This window comes from Microcaecilia unicolor, chromosome 8 (assembly GCF_901765095.1).
Source record: "Microcaecilia unicolor chromosome 8, aMicUni1.1, whole genome shotgun sequence".
Taxonomy (NCBI): Eukaryota; Metazoa; Chordata; class Amphibia; order Gymnophiona; family Siphonopidae; genus Microcaecilia; species Microcaecilia unicolor.
The window spans coordinates 242348508-242367383 of record NC_044038.1 but is presented as its reverse complement, the minus strand read 5'-3'; positions in this window follow the sequence as shown (position 1 = coordinate 242367383).

Here is an 18876-nt window from a genome sequence, read left to right as displayed (position 1 = left end):
TACGTTTATCGAATAGCAGTATAAAAGATCCTCCATTCTGATATGGGACGGCCCGGGAAGCAAATGCTCCTGAGTGCAGTGCTTGACTACGCTGGAAGTCTTCCCGTGGCGGTAAGTGGCTGGTAACTAACCCTGGATCCTTTCTGTTGCTGGTCATCTTATGTGGAATATTTTACCACAGGTCTCACGTAGTGTGGCTTCTTTTTTACATTTGGAGAAATGTTTGAAAGCATGAATTGTTTTAGTTATTTTCAGTCAAGAGTTTTAGTTATTTTTAAGCATTTTGAAATTAATTGAGGCGTATTTCTTATGCTCAAATTAATTTCATTTTATTGACTGTTATTGTAAGCCACCTAGAATTGCTTATATGGAGTGGGTTATAAATGTTTGGACAAGCAGCCCTGCCATGCAGCTATACTAAGAGCACATAAAATTTGTGTGCCTGTTACGAAAAACCCGATGACCCTGCTGAAGGGTCCCGTTGGATCAGGTAAAATTCTGGAATTCTAATAAGCTGAACTTCAGTTAAGTTATTACTTTGAAAGTATATGCTGGATGCTTTTGTCTATTAAAGATTTCAAGTGTAAACTTTACTGAAAGAAGACAAAGATTGAAGATATTTTTCTGAATAGTTTTTGATAATAATTTTGTACTTTTACTTCAACTCATTTTTGGAGATCCATTTGCAATTTTCTCTCTCTCTTTTTAGGATTTCCTGATTCCCCTGTATATATTTTGTAAAAATAACTGCATGCCAATATTCTTATTTTTTTAAGTGCATATTTGTTGTGTGTCAGTTCGCACCTTTTTAAAATAGAATTATCCCACCCACCAAGCCCTGCACAGTCCTGTAACATAGTAACATAGTAGATGATGGCAGAAAAAGACCTGCATGGTCCATCCAGTCTGCCCAACAAGACAAACTCATATGTGCTACTTTTTGTGTATACCCTACTTTGATTTGTACCTGTACCGCTCTGCTTTGGAGAATAAAAGGCTTGTGAGAATCAACATTCAAAGGCACCAACAGCTGGGGCTTCTCTTTCTTTTTTCTAGAAAATTCTACAAGTTTGGCATCAATGTTCTGCTCCACACATCTGAGTAAAATTAAGCAGACAAAAGGAAAAGTAAAGCAACACCCCTAGCACTGCCTTTGCTTAGCAGGATAAATTTTGTCCAAGGAGCAAGTTGCCCAGACCAGTGGTCGGCAAACCGTAGCTCTTTGGCCCCTTGAGTGTGGCTCTTCCCGTGAGTCCGCTCCCCACCACTGTCCGGCGCTCACAGTCAGTGCATAGGTGCCTGCCCTCAGCTTCCCGACAGCCCTCCGTCCTTTTTCCGTTCCTGCCGGTGGCCGCCCAGCATTTAAACTTCTTTATTTTAAGTTGCAGCGATGGGCCGACGGCTAACCTCCTCCAGCCTTTCACTTCCCGCTCAATGCTCCGCCTTCCTGATGAGGTATTTCCTGTTTCCGCGAGGGTGGGCGGGAGTCACTGAGCGGGAAAGGAAAAGCCGGAGCCTGGAAGTGAGCCGTCGGTCGCTGCGACTTAAAATAAAAAGGTAAGGTTTAAACCCTGGGTGGCCACGGACGGCAGGAATGAAGAGAGGAGGGCTGTTGGGGAGCTGAGGGTGGTGGGCAGGTGGGGGCGGGGCTGGGTAGCAGTGCACCTCAAACTCATGCTGCGTGGGGTGGGGGTGGAGTTATACAGTTTCCTTGAATGGTTGGTTTTAATGCTGTAATTCTATTAAAAGTAGTGAATGGTAGATACTGTTTGCACAAGTTCCTTGCACTTTGAAATTGCCAAGACAACTGAGTGAGTTCAGTCATACTGCACAATGCTGGCCAGGACTGAGTTTTTAGCAAAGGCCAGTTTAGGATTGCCCTAATTAAGTTAATAACAATGTACCTACCTATATAGTTTAAGTTTTAAAAATTTGGCTCTCAAAAGAAATTTCAATCGTTGTACTGTTGATATTTGGCTCTGTTGACTAATGAGTTTGCCGACCACTGGCCCAGACCATTCTATGCGTGTGGGGCAGGAGGAGGAGATTTCAGCTGTCCGGGTTTGCCTGGCTAACTCCATCACTGAGTCAGACAAAACATTTGAATAGGAATCTCTTAATGGTCATTCAAGGTACCTAAAAATCTGCACTATTAGTGAGTCTCCTGTGATAATCCACAAAAGGGTATTGGAAATTTCCTCACGTCATCTTCTACCCATGCATGACAACTCTGGGGGCACATCTCTGAGCAGTAATTCATGTGTATTCACTCCTTGGCCTCTTTGCTGCAAATATATATATTGTAAATTCTCTTTTAGTGATGTGGACATCTGCTCAGTTTGGGGCTGGAACAAGACCAACTAATTTTAGCTAAGCCACTGATTGGTTTTCAGATACTAGTAACTTGTGAATTCTCCTTAAGAGCTACGAAATGGTGAGATGCATAAATATGTCTGATTTATTATCTGGGGTAGGTAGTCTTCACAGCCAGATACACTCTATTGACAAACTGTCTTATCGAAGTTTCCACTGCACTCAGTTCTTTCCTTCATTATTATTTATAGAAGCATTCTTGGCTCTTCTGTAGCATTGATTAGCACAGGAGATATATACCACAATACTGTACATTGGACTAAAAGTAGTTAGAGAAAGCGGTAACATGCCCAGTTGGCTTATTACTCATTCAGTGACATCTTTCTCAGGTTCCTGCTAGAAAAGGCTTTAAGCAAATTCAACGCTGACACGCTGCAAGAATTTAAAAAGTCATTGTACTTCCTTAGAGACACCGACAATACTGATATTCGCATGTTATTCACAAAAAACACTTTCAGCCTACGGGCAAAAGGGTCTTCAGCATCTTATTAACAGGGTCCCAGAACAGTGGCGTAGCCGCAGGTGGGCCTGGGCCCACCCACTTAGGGCTCAGGCCCACCCAACAGTAGCACACGTTTAGCGGTAGCTGGTGGGGATCCCAAGCTCTGCCAGCTGAAGACTTCCCCCTGATGGTAATGAAAATGCTTACTCTCCATGATACTGGCATCTGCTCATGCTCAGTTTTCAGTACATACCCGCTGCAGACTGCCAAGCTGGAAAGAAGCATTTTCCCGTCTGCTGAGATATTTTTTGGTGGCGATTGGGGGGGGGGGGGGGGGACACTTGGTACCCACCCACTTCTTGCCTAGGCCCACCCAAAATCTGTTGTCTGGCTACACCCCTGTCCCAGAAGATGTAGGGCCCTGCATTTAATGTTATTAAGCTCCATGAGTGATATGGATTGGGTTGAGGGGACCAATCCACTACCACTAGCCCACCAGGGAAAGCTTTTGGAGGGGCAGGTTAGGTCGGACCCCCCTGTCTCGGGTCACACTGGACCCATGGTGGCAGTGGCTGGGGGGGGGGGGAATGAGGACGGAATCCCACTGGACCACTAGAGTGTTTTTTTATATTGGGGGGGGGGGTCCAGGGGTCTCTCAGTGCCAGCCCACATCCTGGGCATGCATTCAAAAGTTGTGCTTAACCACACAACGTTTGAACGCATGTGCCAGGCACCATCTGCCCACTTTGCTCGCTCATGATGGAAGCTAATAGCGCACATATCATTTGCATACTATTAGCTTCGATCATGAGGGAGTTAGTTTAGGGTGAGGCTGTGGTGGTAAACTCTGGTGCTGTTCCATGCAGCAGACTAACAGATCCCAAACTTACTGCAGGATGCCTGAACGTGTCCTGCAATACCACAGCTTAGCAAAAGGAACCCTATACATGGATCAGCATATTAATGGGGAATGAGGTAATGAGAAAAGGGATGTGGAGACAAATCAGATCAGGTGACACCCAGACCTTGTTCTTCTGTAATGTTTAATGGTGAATCAAAGCTTGCATGATGTTACATGGGAGTTAACATTGTGTTAGGCGGGGAGAGTCTGATTGGCACGGACGGGGAGAGGGATCTTGGGGTGATAGTATCCGAGGACCTGAAGGCGACGAAACAGTGTGACAAGGCGGTGGCCGTAGCTAGAAGATTGCTAGGCTGTATAGGGAGAGGTGTGACCAGCAGAAGAAGGGAGGTTTTAATGCCACTGTATAAGACGTTGGTGAGGCCCCACCTGGAGTACTGTGTTCAGTTTTGGAGGCCGTACCTTGCGAAGGATGTCAAAAAAATGGAAGCGGTGCAAAGAAAAGCTACGAGGATGGTATGGGATTTACGTTACAAGACATATGAGGAGAGACTTGCTGACCTGAACATGTATACTCTGGAGGAAAGGAGGAACAGGGGTGATATGATACAGACGTTCAAATATTTGAAAGGTATTAATCCGCAAACGAATCTTTTCCGGAGATGGGAAGGCGGTAGAACGAGAGGACATGAAATGAGATTGAAGGGGGGCAGACTCAGAAAAGATGTCAGGAAGTATTTTTTCACGGAGAGGGTGGTGGATGCTTGGAATGCCCTCCCGCGGGAGGTGGTGGCAATGAAAACAGTAACTGAATTCAAACATGCGTGGGATGTGCATAAAGGAATCCTGTGCAGAAGGAATGGATCCTCAGAAGCTTAGCTACAATTGGGTGGCAGAGCAGGTGGGGGGAAGAGGGGTTGGTGATTGGGAGGCGAGGATAGGGGAGGGCAGACTTTTATACGGTCTGTGCCAGAGCCGGTGTTGGAAGGCGGGACTGGTGGTTGGGAGGCGGGAAGTACTGCTGGGCAGACTTGTACGGTCTGTGCCCTGAAAAAGACAGGTACAAATCAAGGTAAGGTATACACATGAGTTTATCTTGGGCAGACTGGATGGACCGTGCAGGTCTTTTTCTGCCGTCATCTACTATGTTACTATGTTGTCATCTTTGGGTGAAAGGTCAATTAGACAATCATCTCAGTCAAAGCTCAAGCTTATGTTTTCCTAGACAGTCCAGTCTGCCTAATGAGGTTTCAAGATTTACACCTCTTGGAGTGACAAATAGGTTGTCAGTGGAAGTGAATTTTGGGTCCGTTTTGCTTTGGGAGGATAAAGAAATTCCGTTAGTGTATCTTTACTATCCCTTCCTTCTCTCTTTTGACAGTGGACAGGGAATGTGGTTATTTATTATTAATAGGGAGATGTTTTATTGACAAATGTAAAACAGTGAGAAGATTTGTCACTTTAATAATCTAGATTTTCTTCTGAAATTCTAAAACATTATCATTTATTGAAGAACTGGAAATGTTTCTCTCAGGCTCCTGGGATTATCGTCAGGACACTCACTCAAGAACATTGGATAGCTATAAACAGAGTAGAAAATAGAAAGAGTCTGTGAATGGAAAGAGAGAGCTGGTGGGGAACAGATTCCCAGTTTGCAAGGCAAAAACTCTTGTGCAGCGTATCTGAACTGTTTACCAAAGTTTCAGCATGCTTGTCTGACATTGCTGTCTGGATGTCTCAACGCCACCTGAAATTAAACATGACCAAAACCGAGCTTCTCATTTTTCCCCCCAAACCCACCTCCCCACTCCCCCCGTTTTCTATTTTTGTTGATGGCTCTCTCATTCTCCCTGTCTCCTCAGCTCAAAACCTTGGGGTCATCTTTGACTCTTCTCTCTCCTTCTCTGCTCATATCCAGCAGATTGCCAAGACCTGTCGTTTCTTTCTTTACAACATCCGTAAAATCCGCCCCTTTCTTTCCGAGCACTCTACCAAAACCCTCATCCACACCCTTGTCACCTCTCGTTTAGACTACTGCAATCTGCTTCTTGCTGGCCTCCCACTTAGTCACCTCTCCCCTCTCCAGTCGGTTCAAAACTCTGCTGCCCGTCTCATCTTCTGCCAGGGTCGCTTTACTCATACTACCCCTCTCCTCAAGATCCTTCACTGGCTCCCTATCCGTTTTCGCATCCTGTTCAAACTTCTACTAACCTATAAATGTACTCACTCTGCTGCTCCCCAGTATCTCTCCACACTCGTCCTTCCCTACACCCCTTCCCGTGCACTCCGCTCCATGGATGAATCCTTCTTATCTGTTCCCTTCTCCACTACTGCCAACTCCAGACTTCGCGCCTTCTGTCTCGCTGCACCCTACGCCTGGAATAAACTTCCTGAGCCCCTACATCTTGCCCCATCCTTGGCCACCTTTAAATCTAGACTGAAAGCCCACCTCTTTAACATTGCTTTTGACTCGTAACCACTTGTAACCACTCGCCTCCACCTACCCTCCTCTCTTCCTTCTCGTTCACATTAATTGATTTGATTTGCTTACTTTATTTTTTGTCTATTAAATTGTAAGCTCTTTGAACAGGGACTGTCTTTCTTCTATGTTTGTGCAGTGCTGCGTACGCCTTGTAGTGCTATAGAAGTGATAAATAGTAGTAGTAGTAGTAGTCTCTTGTAATCAGAGGTGATATTGTGATGTCATAATGCCTCAGGCCACCAATAAGAGCCAACCTCATCAGTGATGTCACAATGGCTTGATTGTCCTATACTTGGCTCACTTTTATTACATAGCTCTTTGAGCAGGGACTGTCTTTCTTCTATGTTTGTGCAGCGCTGCGTACGCCTTGTAGCGCTATAGAAATGCTAAATAGTAGTAGTAGTAGTAGTAACCAGAGCTAATATTGTGATGTCATAATGCCTCAGGCCACCAATAAGAGCCAACCTCATCAGTGATGTCACAATGGCTTGATTGTCCTATACTTGGCTCACTTTTATTACATAGCTCTTTGAGCAGGGACTGTCTTTCTTCTATGTTTGTGCAGTGCTGCGTACGCCTTGTAGCGCTATAGAAATGCTAAATAGTAGTAGTAGTAGTCTCTTGTAATCAGAGGTGATATTGTGATGTCATAATGCCTCAGGCCACCAATAAGAGCCAACCTCATCAGTGATGTCACAATGGCTTGATTGTCCTATACTTGGCTCACTTTTATTACATAGCTCTTTGAGCAGGGACTGTCTTTCTTCTATGTTTGTGCAGCGCTGCGTACGCCTTGTAGCGCTATAGAAATGCTAAATAGTAGTAGTAGTAGTAGTCTCTTGTAACCAGAGCTAATATTGTGATGTCATAATGCCTCAGGCCACCAATAAGAGCCAACCTCATCAGTGATGTCACAATGGCTTGATTGTCCTATACTTGGCTCACTTTTATTACATAGCTCTTTGAGCAGGGACTGTCTTTCTTCTATGTTTGTGCAGCGCTGCGTACGCCTTGTAGCGCTATAGAAATGCTAAATAGTAGTAGTAGTAGTAGTCTCTTGTAACCAGAGCTAATATTGTGATGTCATAATGCCTCAGTCCACCAATAAGAGCCAACCTCATCAGTGATGTCACAATGGCTTGATTGTCCTATACTTGGCTCACTTTTATTACATAGCTCTTTGAGCAGGGACTGTCTTTCTTCTATGTTTGTGCAGCGCTGCGTACGCCTTGTAGCGCTATAGAAATGCTAAATAGTAGTAGTAGTAGTAGTCTCTTGTAACCAGAGCTAATATTGTGATGTCATAATGCCTCAGGCCACCAATAAGAGCCAACCTCATCAGTGATGTCACAATGGCTTGATTGTCCTATACTTGGCTCACTTTTATTACATAGCTCTTTGAGCAGGGACTGTCTTTCTTCTATGTTTGTGCAGCGCTGCGTACGCCTTGTAGCGCTATAGAAATGCTAAATAGTAGTAGTAGTAGTAGTCTCTTGTAACCAGAGCTAATATTGTGATGTCATAATGCCTCAGGCCACCAATAAGAGCCAACCTCATCAGTGATGTCACAATGGCTTGATTGTCCTATACTTGGCTCACTTTTATTACATAGCTCTTTGAGCAGGGACTTTCTTCTATGTTTGTGCAGCGCTGCGTACGCCTTGTAGCGCTATAGAAATGCTAAATAGTAGTAGTAGTAGTAGTCTCTTGTAACCAGAGCTAATATTGTGATGTCATAATGCCTCAGGCCACCAATAAGAGCCAACCTCATCAGTGATGTCACAATGGCTTGATTGTCCTATACTTGGCTCACTTTTATTACATAGCTCTTTGAGCAGGGACTGTCTTTCTTCTATGTTTGTGCAGCGCTGCGTACGCCTTGTAGCGCTATAGAAATGCTAAATAGTAGTAGTAGTAGTCTCTTGTAACCAGAGCTAATATTGTGATGTCATAATGCCTCAGTCCACCAATAAGAGCCAACCTCATCAGTGATGTCACAATGGCTTGATTGTCCTATACTTGGCTCACTTTTATTACATAGCTCTTTGAGCAGGGACTGTCTTTCTTCTATGTTTGTGCAGCGCTGCGTACGCCTTGTAGCGCTATAGAAATGCTAAATAGTAGTAGTAGTAGTAGTAAGTTATTTTTTCTGGTTTGATTACTACGTTAAAGAAGATTTTGGTTCAAGAGTTCCGAGTCTTCTCATACTGATATTTCTATACTCTGGTTTAAGCTGCAGCCAATCAACATCCATTGAAAGGGCAGAACACGTTAACTTTTTTGGAGAACATTGACAGGCTAACGGACTGTACTGGATAATGTCTCATCTTCATCCCCTCCTTTCTCCAGTTAAATGACAATTAATGGCCCGAAGTAAAAGCCTGCCTGGAGAAGGGAACTTTTATCTCCACTGTGACAATGAAACACTAAATGAGGATATTGGAAAAATAAAATATAAAGATTTGTGAGGGGCCTTTTGATCCCAGAAGCAGGATATTTTCTAAGTGTAATAACGCATTGCAGAGGATTTGAATGCACTGCCTGTAGACATTTCACAGTGCGGCCCAGGAGGGGTGTCAGAATCGTTTCACTTACACACAATGGAGTGTATTATGGACTATGCAGATAATGCAATAGAAGGGTGAACATCATTGTATATAATGTGCACCATTCCTTTATCATAACAGAAAAGAACAGTAGACATTCTTTGATGGGGAAATTGGAACATTTTATCATTTTCTGACAGAAAGTGGCCAATTACATCTAATCAGTGAACAATAAGCCAATCAGCAGAAGTAGCTGAATTTTGGACAGCTGTAGCCTACAGTACAATATATTTTATCAAACTGACGGGCCATTCATGAAAGAAAAATAAAGTCAGGAGAAATATAGAAACAAAAAAAAAGCTAAAGACTCAGATTTAATATCCTAATCTGTTCTGTCAGCTGTAAACAGATATTATGGTAACAGGTTGTAGAGATCATGAGTCACAAGGTAACTTTAAGGGCCATGGTGGGAAACAGTGGCGTAACCACGGGGGTCTTGGGGGCCTGGGCCCCACACAATTTGGGTTTGTGACCCCCCCCCCCCAAGGTATGCTGGTTTAGCTGGCCACCGTGCTGCCTGCCCTGCTTTCCCCCTCCCTGTGCGCACGTGCGAACTTCACACATGCTCAAATTCACTAAAAACGAGCTTGCGCACTGGGGTGAATATCACTGCAGGAAATCTTCTGCAGACAGGGCTTGGGAACCCCTGCCAGCCTAGGTATGTGGGGTTATGGTGGGGGTCACGAGTGGTGGTGAGGTGGGCCAAAATGTGCCCCCCCCCCCCTTTAGGCTCATGTCCTCTCCCAGATTGAGGTCTGACTATGCCTCTGGTGGGAAATATCCCCATGCAGAGCCAAGAACGAATGCCAGGAAATATTAAAAGGGACTAGTTTTTTCAGACCATTAAAAGACGTCCAGATTGAGGGGTCTGTACAGGGCTCTTTTATTAAACCGCATTAACGCGAACAAGCGTTTAGGGGTCTTTTACTGTGATAAGCACTGACACATGCGTACCGCAGGTTAAAATGCACTGCTGTGGGGTGTGCTCAGGCATCTCACAGTAAGTTTAGTTTTTAGCGCTGGGGGGAAGGCCTGGGTGGAGGATGAGTGTGTTTTGCACTAGTCAGTTAGTGCAACTATAGTGCTGCAAGTTAACCCATTAGTGTGTGGATAGCACATGAGCCTTCCTTGCCTATAAAATCAGTGTCAGTAAGGGAAAGGGAAAAGGGACTTGATATAAGGGCTCATGTGCTAATGAGAAAATTAGCAAGTGGCCATTATTGCCAAATTAGAAAAGTGAGCTATTTCCCAGCAGTGCTAAAAATGTTCTTAGCATGTGGGAAAGACCCAGGCCACTTTTTAGCATTCTTAGTAAAAAGGCCCATGGCAAGGTGCATTTTGAAAGACCCCCCACAACTGGAAAATGATGGTTTCTATTAGTCTTTGGGTTCAGTCTATGCTCTTCTCATAAATCTGTATAAAGTCGGTACAACATTATCACATTCTCCCTGGACTCCTAACCCTCTGGTTTTGCAGCGGGGGGGGGGGGGGGGGGGGGGGGGGGGAGGGTATACTTTTAGGCTTTGTCTCTCTGAAGAAGACTCATGCTGTATTCTCTTTATAAGTTTTGTTCCGACAGAAATATAAACGATAATAGGACACTGTGGTCTGATTTACTGTAAAGGGAGATTATAAAAAGTGTTCAAATTAATAAAATAATAAGAAATAATGTAAGCAAATCATGTTGTATGATTTTTTTTTTGTTATCTTCTATGTAACTCGTAATGAAAACAGAAAAACCTCATTTCTGTTACAAGAAAGAGGTTCAGAATCCCCACGGCAGTAATGTCATTTGAAAACATTGAATGCATTAGCATAATTAGTTTTGCTACACATACTTGTAGCCTAATACATTTTTAACTAAATTCAAGGAGCCAGTTTTTTTTATTAAAATTCCTAATAAATTACTGAAATGTTTCTAATTTTGCCAGTATGAGATTAGTGTCACATGGATACAACAATGGTAGCTGTAATAGCCCACCAGCCAGAGATGAAGGGAAACTAAGCCAGTCCCGATGCATTATGGGACCTGCACCAATGATTTCAATGGAGATAGACGCAGAGGACAGAACTACTACTACTACTACTACTACTATTTAGCATTTCTATAGCGCTACAAGGCGTACGCAGCGCTGCACAAACATAGAAGAAAGACAGTCCCTGCTCAAAGAGCTTACAATCTAATAGACAAAAAATAAATAAAGTAAGCAAATCAAATCAATTAATGTGAACGGGAAGGAAGAGAGGAGGGTAGGTGGAGGCGAGTGGTTACAAGTGGTTACGAGTCAAAAGCAATGTTAAAGAGGTGGGCTTTCAGTCTAGATTTAAAGGTGGCCAAGGATGGGGCAAGACGTAGGGGCTCAGGAAGTTTATTCCAGGCGTAGGGTGCAGCGAGACAGAAGGCGCGAAGTCTGGAGTTGGCAGTAGTGGAGAAGGGAACAGATAAGAAGGATTTATCCATGGAGCGGAGCGCACGGGAAGGGGTGTAGGGAAGGACGAGTGTGGAGAGATACTGGGGAGCAGCAGAGTGAATACATTTATAGGTTAGTAGAAGAAGTTTGAACAGGATGCGAAAACGGATAGGGAGCCAGTGAAGGGTCTTGAGGAGAGGGGTAGTATGAGTAAAGCGACCCTGGCGGAAGATGAGACGGGCAGCAGAGTTTTGAACCGACTGGAGAGGGGAGAGGTGACTAAGTGGGAGGCCAGCAAGAAGCAGATTGCAGTAGTCTAAACGAGAGGTGACAAGGGTGTGGATGAGGGTTTTGGTAGAGTGCTCGGAAAGAAAGGGGCGGATTTTACGAATGTTGTAAAGAAAGAAACGACAGGTCTTGGCGGTCTGCTGGATATGAGCAGAGAAGGAGAGAGAAGAGTCAAAGATGACCCCAAGGTTTCGAGCTGAGGAGACAGGGAGAATGAGAGAGCCATCAACAGAAATAGAAAACGGGGGGAGCGGGGAGGTGGGTTTGGGGGGGAAAATGAGAAGCTCGGTTTTGGTCATATTTAATTTCAGGTGGCATTGAGACATCCAGACAGCAATGTCAGACAAGCACGCTGAAACTTTGGTTTGGATGCAAGGTGAGCTATCAGGGGTAGAAAGGTAGATTTGGGAGTCATCAGCATAGAGATAGTAGGAAAAGCCATGGGATGAGATTAATGAACCAAGGGAAGAAGTGTAGATAGAAAAGAGGAGGGGACCAAGAACAGAACCCTGAGGTACGCCGACAGGCAGAGGGATAGAAGTAGAAGAGGATCCACCAGAGTGAACACTAAAGGTGCGGAGGGAGAGGTAGGAAGAGAACCAGGAAAGGACAGAGCCCTGGAATCCAAGTGAGGACAGGGTATCGAGAAGTATGCTGTGATCGACAGTGTCAAAAGCAGCGGAAAGATCAAGAACTGGCCAAAAGTCTCTGTCCAGTAACTGATTAGTTTAACAGCTCTGTACCATCAGCACCAATGGTACCACAAGAAGCATAGAAGAGATGGCCGAAGGAGTGGAACGGGTAGATATGAATCATTTGTTCACTGTTTCCAAAAATACTAGCACTAGGGGGTATGTAATGAGCCTACGAAGTAGTAAATTTAAAATAAATCAGTGAAAATATATTTCTTCACTCAAGATGTAACTCTAGAATTCATTGGCAAGGAATGTGGTAAAAATAGTTAGCTTAGCAAGGTTTAAAAAAGGTTTGGATAATTTCCTATAAGAAAAGTCTTTAAGCCATTATTAAGGTGAACTTGGGGAAATCCACTGTTTACTTCTAAGATAAGCCACATAAAATGTATTGCACTGTTTTGGGATCTTGCCAGGTACTCGAAACCTGGATTAGCCACTGTTGGAAACAGGATGCTGGGCTTGATAGACCTTCAGTCCAGTGACATAGCTATGGGTAGGCCTGGGTGGGCATAGGCCCACCTAATCTTGGCTCAGGCCCACCCAGCTGCAGCCCCACACTGCTCTCTTCCTCCCCCCTCTCCTCTGCAGCGTCCCGGCATCTGCACTCCAGTCTCTGAACCCCTTCCCTCCCCAGTGTTGGTACAGGTGCCCTTGGTGCCTGCAGCGATTCATTCTTGCTGCTTGTGCCAGCCCTACAGGCTTCCATCTGCCACATTTTGCCAGACAGGAAACAGGCAATGACCAGCGAGGGCAGGATATAGCAGATGGAAGCCAAACTCTAGCCCTGAACTTCCCTATACTCTGGTTTTACATAGACATTCATTGTCTTGGTGCCATCTTGGCACTTTTGTGTGTGCAAATCTTGGGTATTTTATAAAAGCAAAAAAAAAAAACAAAAACAACGGCAAACAAGGAATGGAGTAAAGACAAATACGCCGATACCAAGAATATTAGAATGTCTTTGTATTGCTCCATGGTACGACCTCACCTTGAGTATTGTGTTCAATTCTGGTTGCAGTATCTCAAAAAAGATGTACAATATTTATTTTATTTATTTATTTATTGCATTTGTTCCCCACATTTTCCCACCTATTTGCAGGCTCAATGTGGCTTACAGAGTGTTGTTAAAAAGCCATGACAGAATAATGGATACAATCAAAAGTATGCAGAAAATGGATGTGGAATTAGAGAGGATAGTGTTAGATAGGATAGATTAGTGGTGAATTTGTGTCTTTCAGGGTTCTTTTTGTAGGCTTTATTGAAGAGATGTGTTTTCAGAGATTTGTGAAAGTTACTTAGATTGTCCATGGTTTTTAGGGCTGGGGGTAACCCATTCCATATCTGTGTACTTCTGAAGGAGAAGGTAGAGGCATATGCCTGCTTATATTTAAGTCCTTTACAACTGGGGAAATTCAGGTTGAGGAATTTGCGGGCTGATCTCTTGGCATTTCTGGGCGGTAGGTCCACAAGGTTAGACATGTACGGTGGGGCATCTGCGTTGATGATCTTGTGTACGATCGTGCAGATCTTGAATTCGATACGTTCCTTGAGTGGAAGCCAGTGAAGTTTTTCTCTTAAGGGTTTTGCACTTTCGTATTTGGTTTTTCCAAATATGAGTCTGGCTGCGGTATTTTGGGCTGTTTGGAGTTTCTTAATAGTTTGTTCTTTGCAGCCAGCGTAGACAGTGTTGCAGTAGTCCAGGTGACTAATTACCATAGACTGTACCAAAGTATGGAAAACGTTTCTCGGGAAGAAAGGCTTAACTCTTTTGAGTTTCCACATCGAGTAGAACATCTTTATTGTCAACAATACAACAGAATTTATATTCTGCTATATACCAACTAAGGATGAATGGAGATTACAAGTTAAATAAAAAACAAACAAAAAGAACCCCAGGATCACTAGATAAAAAGATACAATAAATATAGTATACTATTACTATGTCTTATTACCATCATGCTGACCAAGATCCTTCTGTAATACTAAGTGTTTATTTTCCAGCATTCTTCTACTACTCATGATGTATTGTAAGCCACTTTGAGCCTGCAAAGAGGTGGGAAAATGTGGGATACAAATGCAACAAATAAATAAATAAATAAATAGTTATACAGAGACCAATCAGAACTATCTCAATCCCAGAAGCACAAAATTACATTAAATGGAGAACAGATAAGCCTTGAACAATTTACGAAAACATAGGTAAGAGTCAACCAATCTCAACGCCAAAGAGAGTTCCAACATTTCACTGAACAATAGATAAAACTGGAGCTATGATGGGACTTATGGAGTGGAGGAGTGGCCTAGTGGTTAGGGTGGTGGACTTTGGTCCTGGGGAACTGAGTTCGATTCCCACTTCAGGCACAGGCAGCTCCTTGTGACTCTGGGCAAGTCACTTAACCCTCCATTGCCCCATGTAAGCCGCATTGAGCCTGCCATGAGTGGGAAAGCGCAGGGTACAAATGTAACAAAAATAAAATAGATACTATTGGAGATTCTACATGGAATGTTGCTACTATTGGAGGTTCTACATTCCATGTAGAAGGCTGTGCAGGCTTCTGTTTCTGTGAGTCTGACGTCCTGCACGTACGTGCAGGACGTCAGACTCACACAAGCAGAAGCCTGCGCGGCCACATTGGTGATCTGCAAGGGCCGACTTCTACATGGAATGTTGCTAGTGGAATAGCAACATTCCATGTAGAATCTCAAATAGTAGCAACAGTGGAGGAGTGGCCTAGTGGTTAGGGTGGTGGACTTTGGTCCTGAGTTCGATTCCCACTTCAGGCACAGGCAGCTCCTTGTAACTCTGGGCAAGTCACTTAACCCTCCATTGCCCACCACATAGAGCCTGCCATGAGTGGGAAAGCGCAGGGTACAAATGTAACAAAAATAAAAAATAAACTTATACTTCACATACTTTAAGGAAGGAAACTCAGCAAAAAAGAAGAATTAGAAAAGGTTCAAAGAAGATGCAACTCCTCCCATATAAAGAAAGGCTAAAGAGGTTAGGGCTCTTCGGCTTGGAAAAGAGACGGCTGAGGGGAGGTATGATTGAGGTGGTGTAGAATGAGTAGCAGTGAATCGATTTTTTTACTCTTTCAAAACGTACAAAGACCGGGGGACACTCAATGAAATCACATGGAAATACTTTTAAAACAAATAGGAGGAAATATTTTTTTCACTCAAAGAATAGTTAAACTCTGCAACTCACTGCCAGAGGATGTGGTATCGGTGGTTAGCATATCTGGGTTTAAAAAAGATTTGGACAAGTTCCTGGAGGAAAAGTCCATAGTCTTGTTATTGAGATGGAAATGGGGAAAGCCACTGCTTGCCCTGAGATTGGTAGCATGGAATGATGCCACTATTTGGGATTCTGCCATGTACTTGTGACCTGGATTGGCCACTGTTGAAAGCAGGATACTGGGCTCGATGGACCATTGGTCTGACAGAGTACGGCTATTCCTGTATTCTTATGTTCTTATGATACACAGTTCAAACCTGCCTTTATTATAAGGACCTTACACAAAACGTGTTTTTAGCTATAAAGCCTGCATCAGGAGTCAAAAAAAAAACCCATTGGATCGCTATACGATGTGTCACTTTTTTTGTTTATACGCAATTCACCACATTGAGCACTGGCCATCGTGCCAGCTCCGGTGGTTGCTTTGTTTAACTTTCTAGGCTGAAGTTGCTCTAACTATAACATGAGCATGAGTTGTTTTGACTCCTGATGTAGGCTTTATAGCTGAAACACAATGTCAATGTTGGGTCCTTTTAATAAAGCTTGCACCTTATCTGTTATATATACTCTGATTCTCTATTCCATCAATGTGATTGTAGTTGTATTATATTGTAAGCCACATTGAGCCTGCAAATAGGTAGGAAAATGTGGGCTATAAATGCAGCAAAATAAAAATGAATAAATATATTTGTTTTTTTTCTCCGTCCCTTCTTTGCTGTATTTTATAAAAGGCCATTTGTACACATAAAGAGGTCTTTACGGCAGGGGCGTAGGCAGACACCCAAATTTGGGTGGGCCTGGGCCCAAGATGGGTGGGCAGAAGAACTCCGCCTTGTCCCACAAGTGATTTGGTCTCTCCCTCTCTTGCCTGCATCCATATGGTCTCTCAAACATCCGCCCTTCCCTGAATACCTTTTAAATAGCAGATTTTCACCAATAGCGAGCAGCAACTAATACACACTGCTCATGTTGGCCCCACAGTCTTCCCTCTGATGCAACTTCCTGTTTCCGCATAGGCGGGAATACATCAGAGGGAAGGCTGCGGGGCCGGTGTGAACAGTATGTATCAGTCGCTGCTCACTGCAGGCGAAGATCTGCTATTTACAAGGTATGCAGGAGGGAGAGTTGGGAGTTTTCGGCTGGTGGGGCTTGGGAATCCCTGCCAGCCACATTATAGATGTGTTGCTACTGGGTGGGACTGAACCCAAAGTGGATGGGCCTGGACCCACCCGAGCCCACCCTTGGCTATGCCACTGCTTTACGGGCAAAACAAAATCCCATTTGTGACTGTTGCTGAACCTGAAAGTCCCTTTTAATTATGACCTGGCACTGTTTACCTGGGGTTCATCAAACGAAGCTGAAAATCTCTCCATTTCATTGCACAGCATTTTCTCAATGCTGAAATGCGATAGAAGTTGAAAGTTGACTTGCTCTTGCAGAGAATATTGTCTCAAGTGGCTCTGGAAATGTGATTGCCTGAAGGGAAGGGAATAAATACTCAAGAAACCGTGCACAAACATTAAATACGTTTCGCATCAGTCCAAAGAGACATTTATTGGTGAAACATGGCCTTTAATTGACCAGGCTAAGAGCCTGAAGTAGCTGCAAACAGAGAATATTTTCTCAGTAGCCATGTACAAAGAGCATTTTTCCTGATAGAAATTTCGGTCTGACTAAGAGACCAGTCCCTCATGGCACATAGATAGCCCAGTGCAATGTAAGTGGAAACAAATGTGACAACTGGGTTCAGAAATACTGCTCCATTTAAAAGAAACAGATTGGAAGGTGAACGGTGGAAAGGCTGAATGTGCAGGAGGACATTTATATAGCAAACCTGTAAACAGCCTGGAACAGTGCAGAGGCCCTGGGGTAGAATGAGACTTGACTCTGTGAATCCACAACTTTGTGTTCATTTGTGATTGGAGTGGAGGGGGGAGGGAGGGCAGGCACTGCCTCTTTCCACACTTGCTCACTCACCTGAATTCTTTTCATCTAGCTCTTATCAGGGAATCAACTCAAGCAGGGGGCTCGTGCCCTATTTTACCATTTTAACCCTTCCCCCCATCCCCATCTAACTGGACATTTTAACTTATAGTCGCACTTATATTGATAAAAATCCTTCTGAAGAGAGGAAAGCATCAGATTCGCACCTACTGTATGATTATGTCAATGCATTTTTCTCTTAATGTTATGGTATCAGTTTAATTGTCAGGATTATTGAAATATATGTAGCATAATTATTGATTATGCTGAATCAGATATACCAATATAAGAATACAACTTTAAAAACGTATTGAAACTGCAGCAATGAAACTGGCTTTCATTTCAAGTCCCTATTCCCCCTCCCTTTTCCTTGGGAAACCTTTGATAAGCAAAAGCTTGGCTGGGTGTTCACCTGAAGCCATTAACACCTCTACTACTTAACAAAAGGACAAACAAGAGGCTGCTTCAAAGGTTTAACTTCCTTCCTCTGATCAAAAGCCTGGCTGGTCAACAGAACAAAGGATCAAAGGTAACCGGTAGATACAAGGAGACAGAAAACCTGTGAAGGTGGGAATCCACACACCTATTGACAAAAGGAAAGTATAATGTGTATCTGCTACAGAGATTGAAACAGGAAGCCTTGTGCTTCAAAAGACCATTTGACAGCAAAATCCAGACAGGAAGTCTTGTGATGTCATAAGAGTGGAGGAGTGGCCTAGTGGTTAGGGTGGTGGACTTTGGTCCTGGGGAACTGAGGAACTGAGTTCGATTCCCGGCACAGGCAGCTCCTTGTGACTCTGGGCAAGTCACTTAACCCTCCATTGCCCCATGTAAGCCGCATTGAGCCTGCCATGAGTGGGAAAGCGCGGGGTACAAATGTAACAAAAAAATAAAAAGATAGCACAATGCTTTGCAACTACCCAGGGTCGAGTGCAAACCAGGAAGCAAATGCACACAGGACATGCACTCATATTTCCCTGCAAACAAACTGTATAAAAAGCCTGGAAAAGCCCAGCTCTCTATCTTCTTGGGAATCTGCTGCTCTTGGGACCTGTTTCCTCTGCTGAACTCTAACACACACATCCAGACAAGACTTCTCTTCAGGCTCCAGCAACCAACTTTAAAAGAAAAGTACTCCTTCAGCAGAGAGGATTCCTTCTTCACTCTCTCTCTCTCTCTCTCTCTCTCTCTCTCAGCTTCAACAATTCTGCAACAAAGACTTTTCTGTAAATTATTTAAACCTGTTACTTTGTTGTTTTGTTGACTTTGTTGTTTTGTTGTTCCCAGATCCTTAAAAGAACTACCTCTTGCAATATTATTTACATGATTTGTATATTAAATAAACCTTTTCTGAAGCTAAATAGATGGTCTTGTGTGTCCTGGGTACATGCCTTTAAATCTGGAAGTGCAGGATACTGCATTTCAACAGAGATAATATTTAATTCATTGCAATTGTGGATCTTGTTGCTTTAATCGGCAACTGGTGGAGAATTATC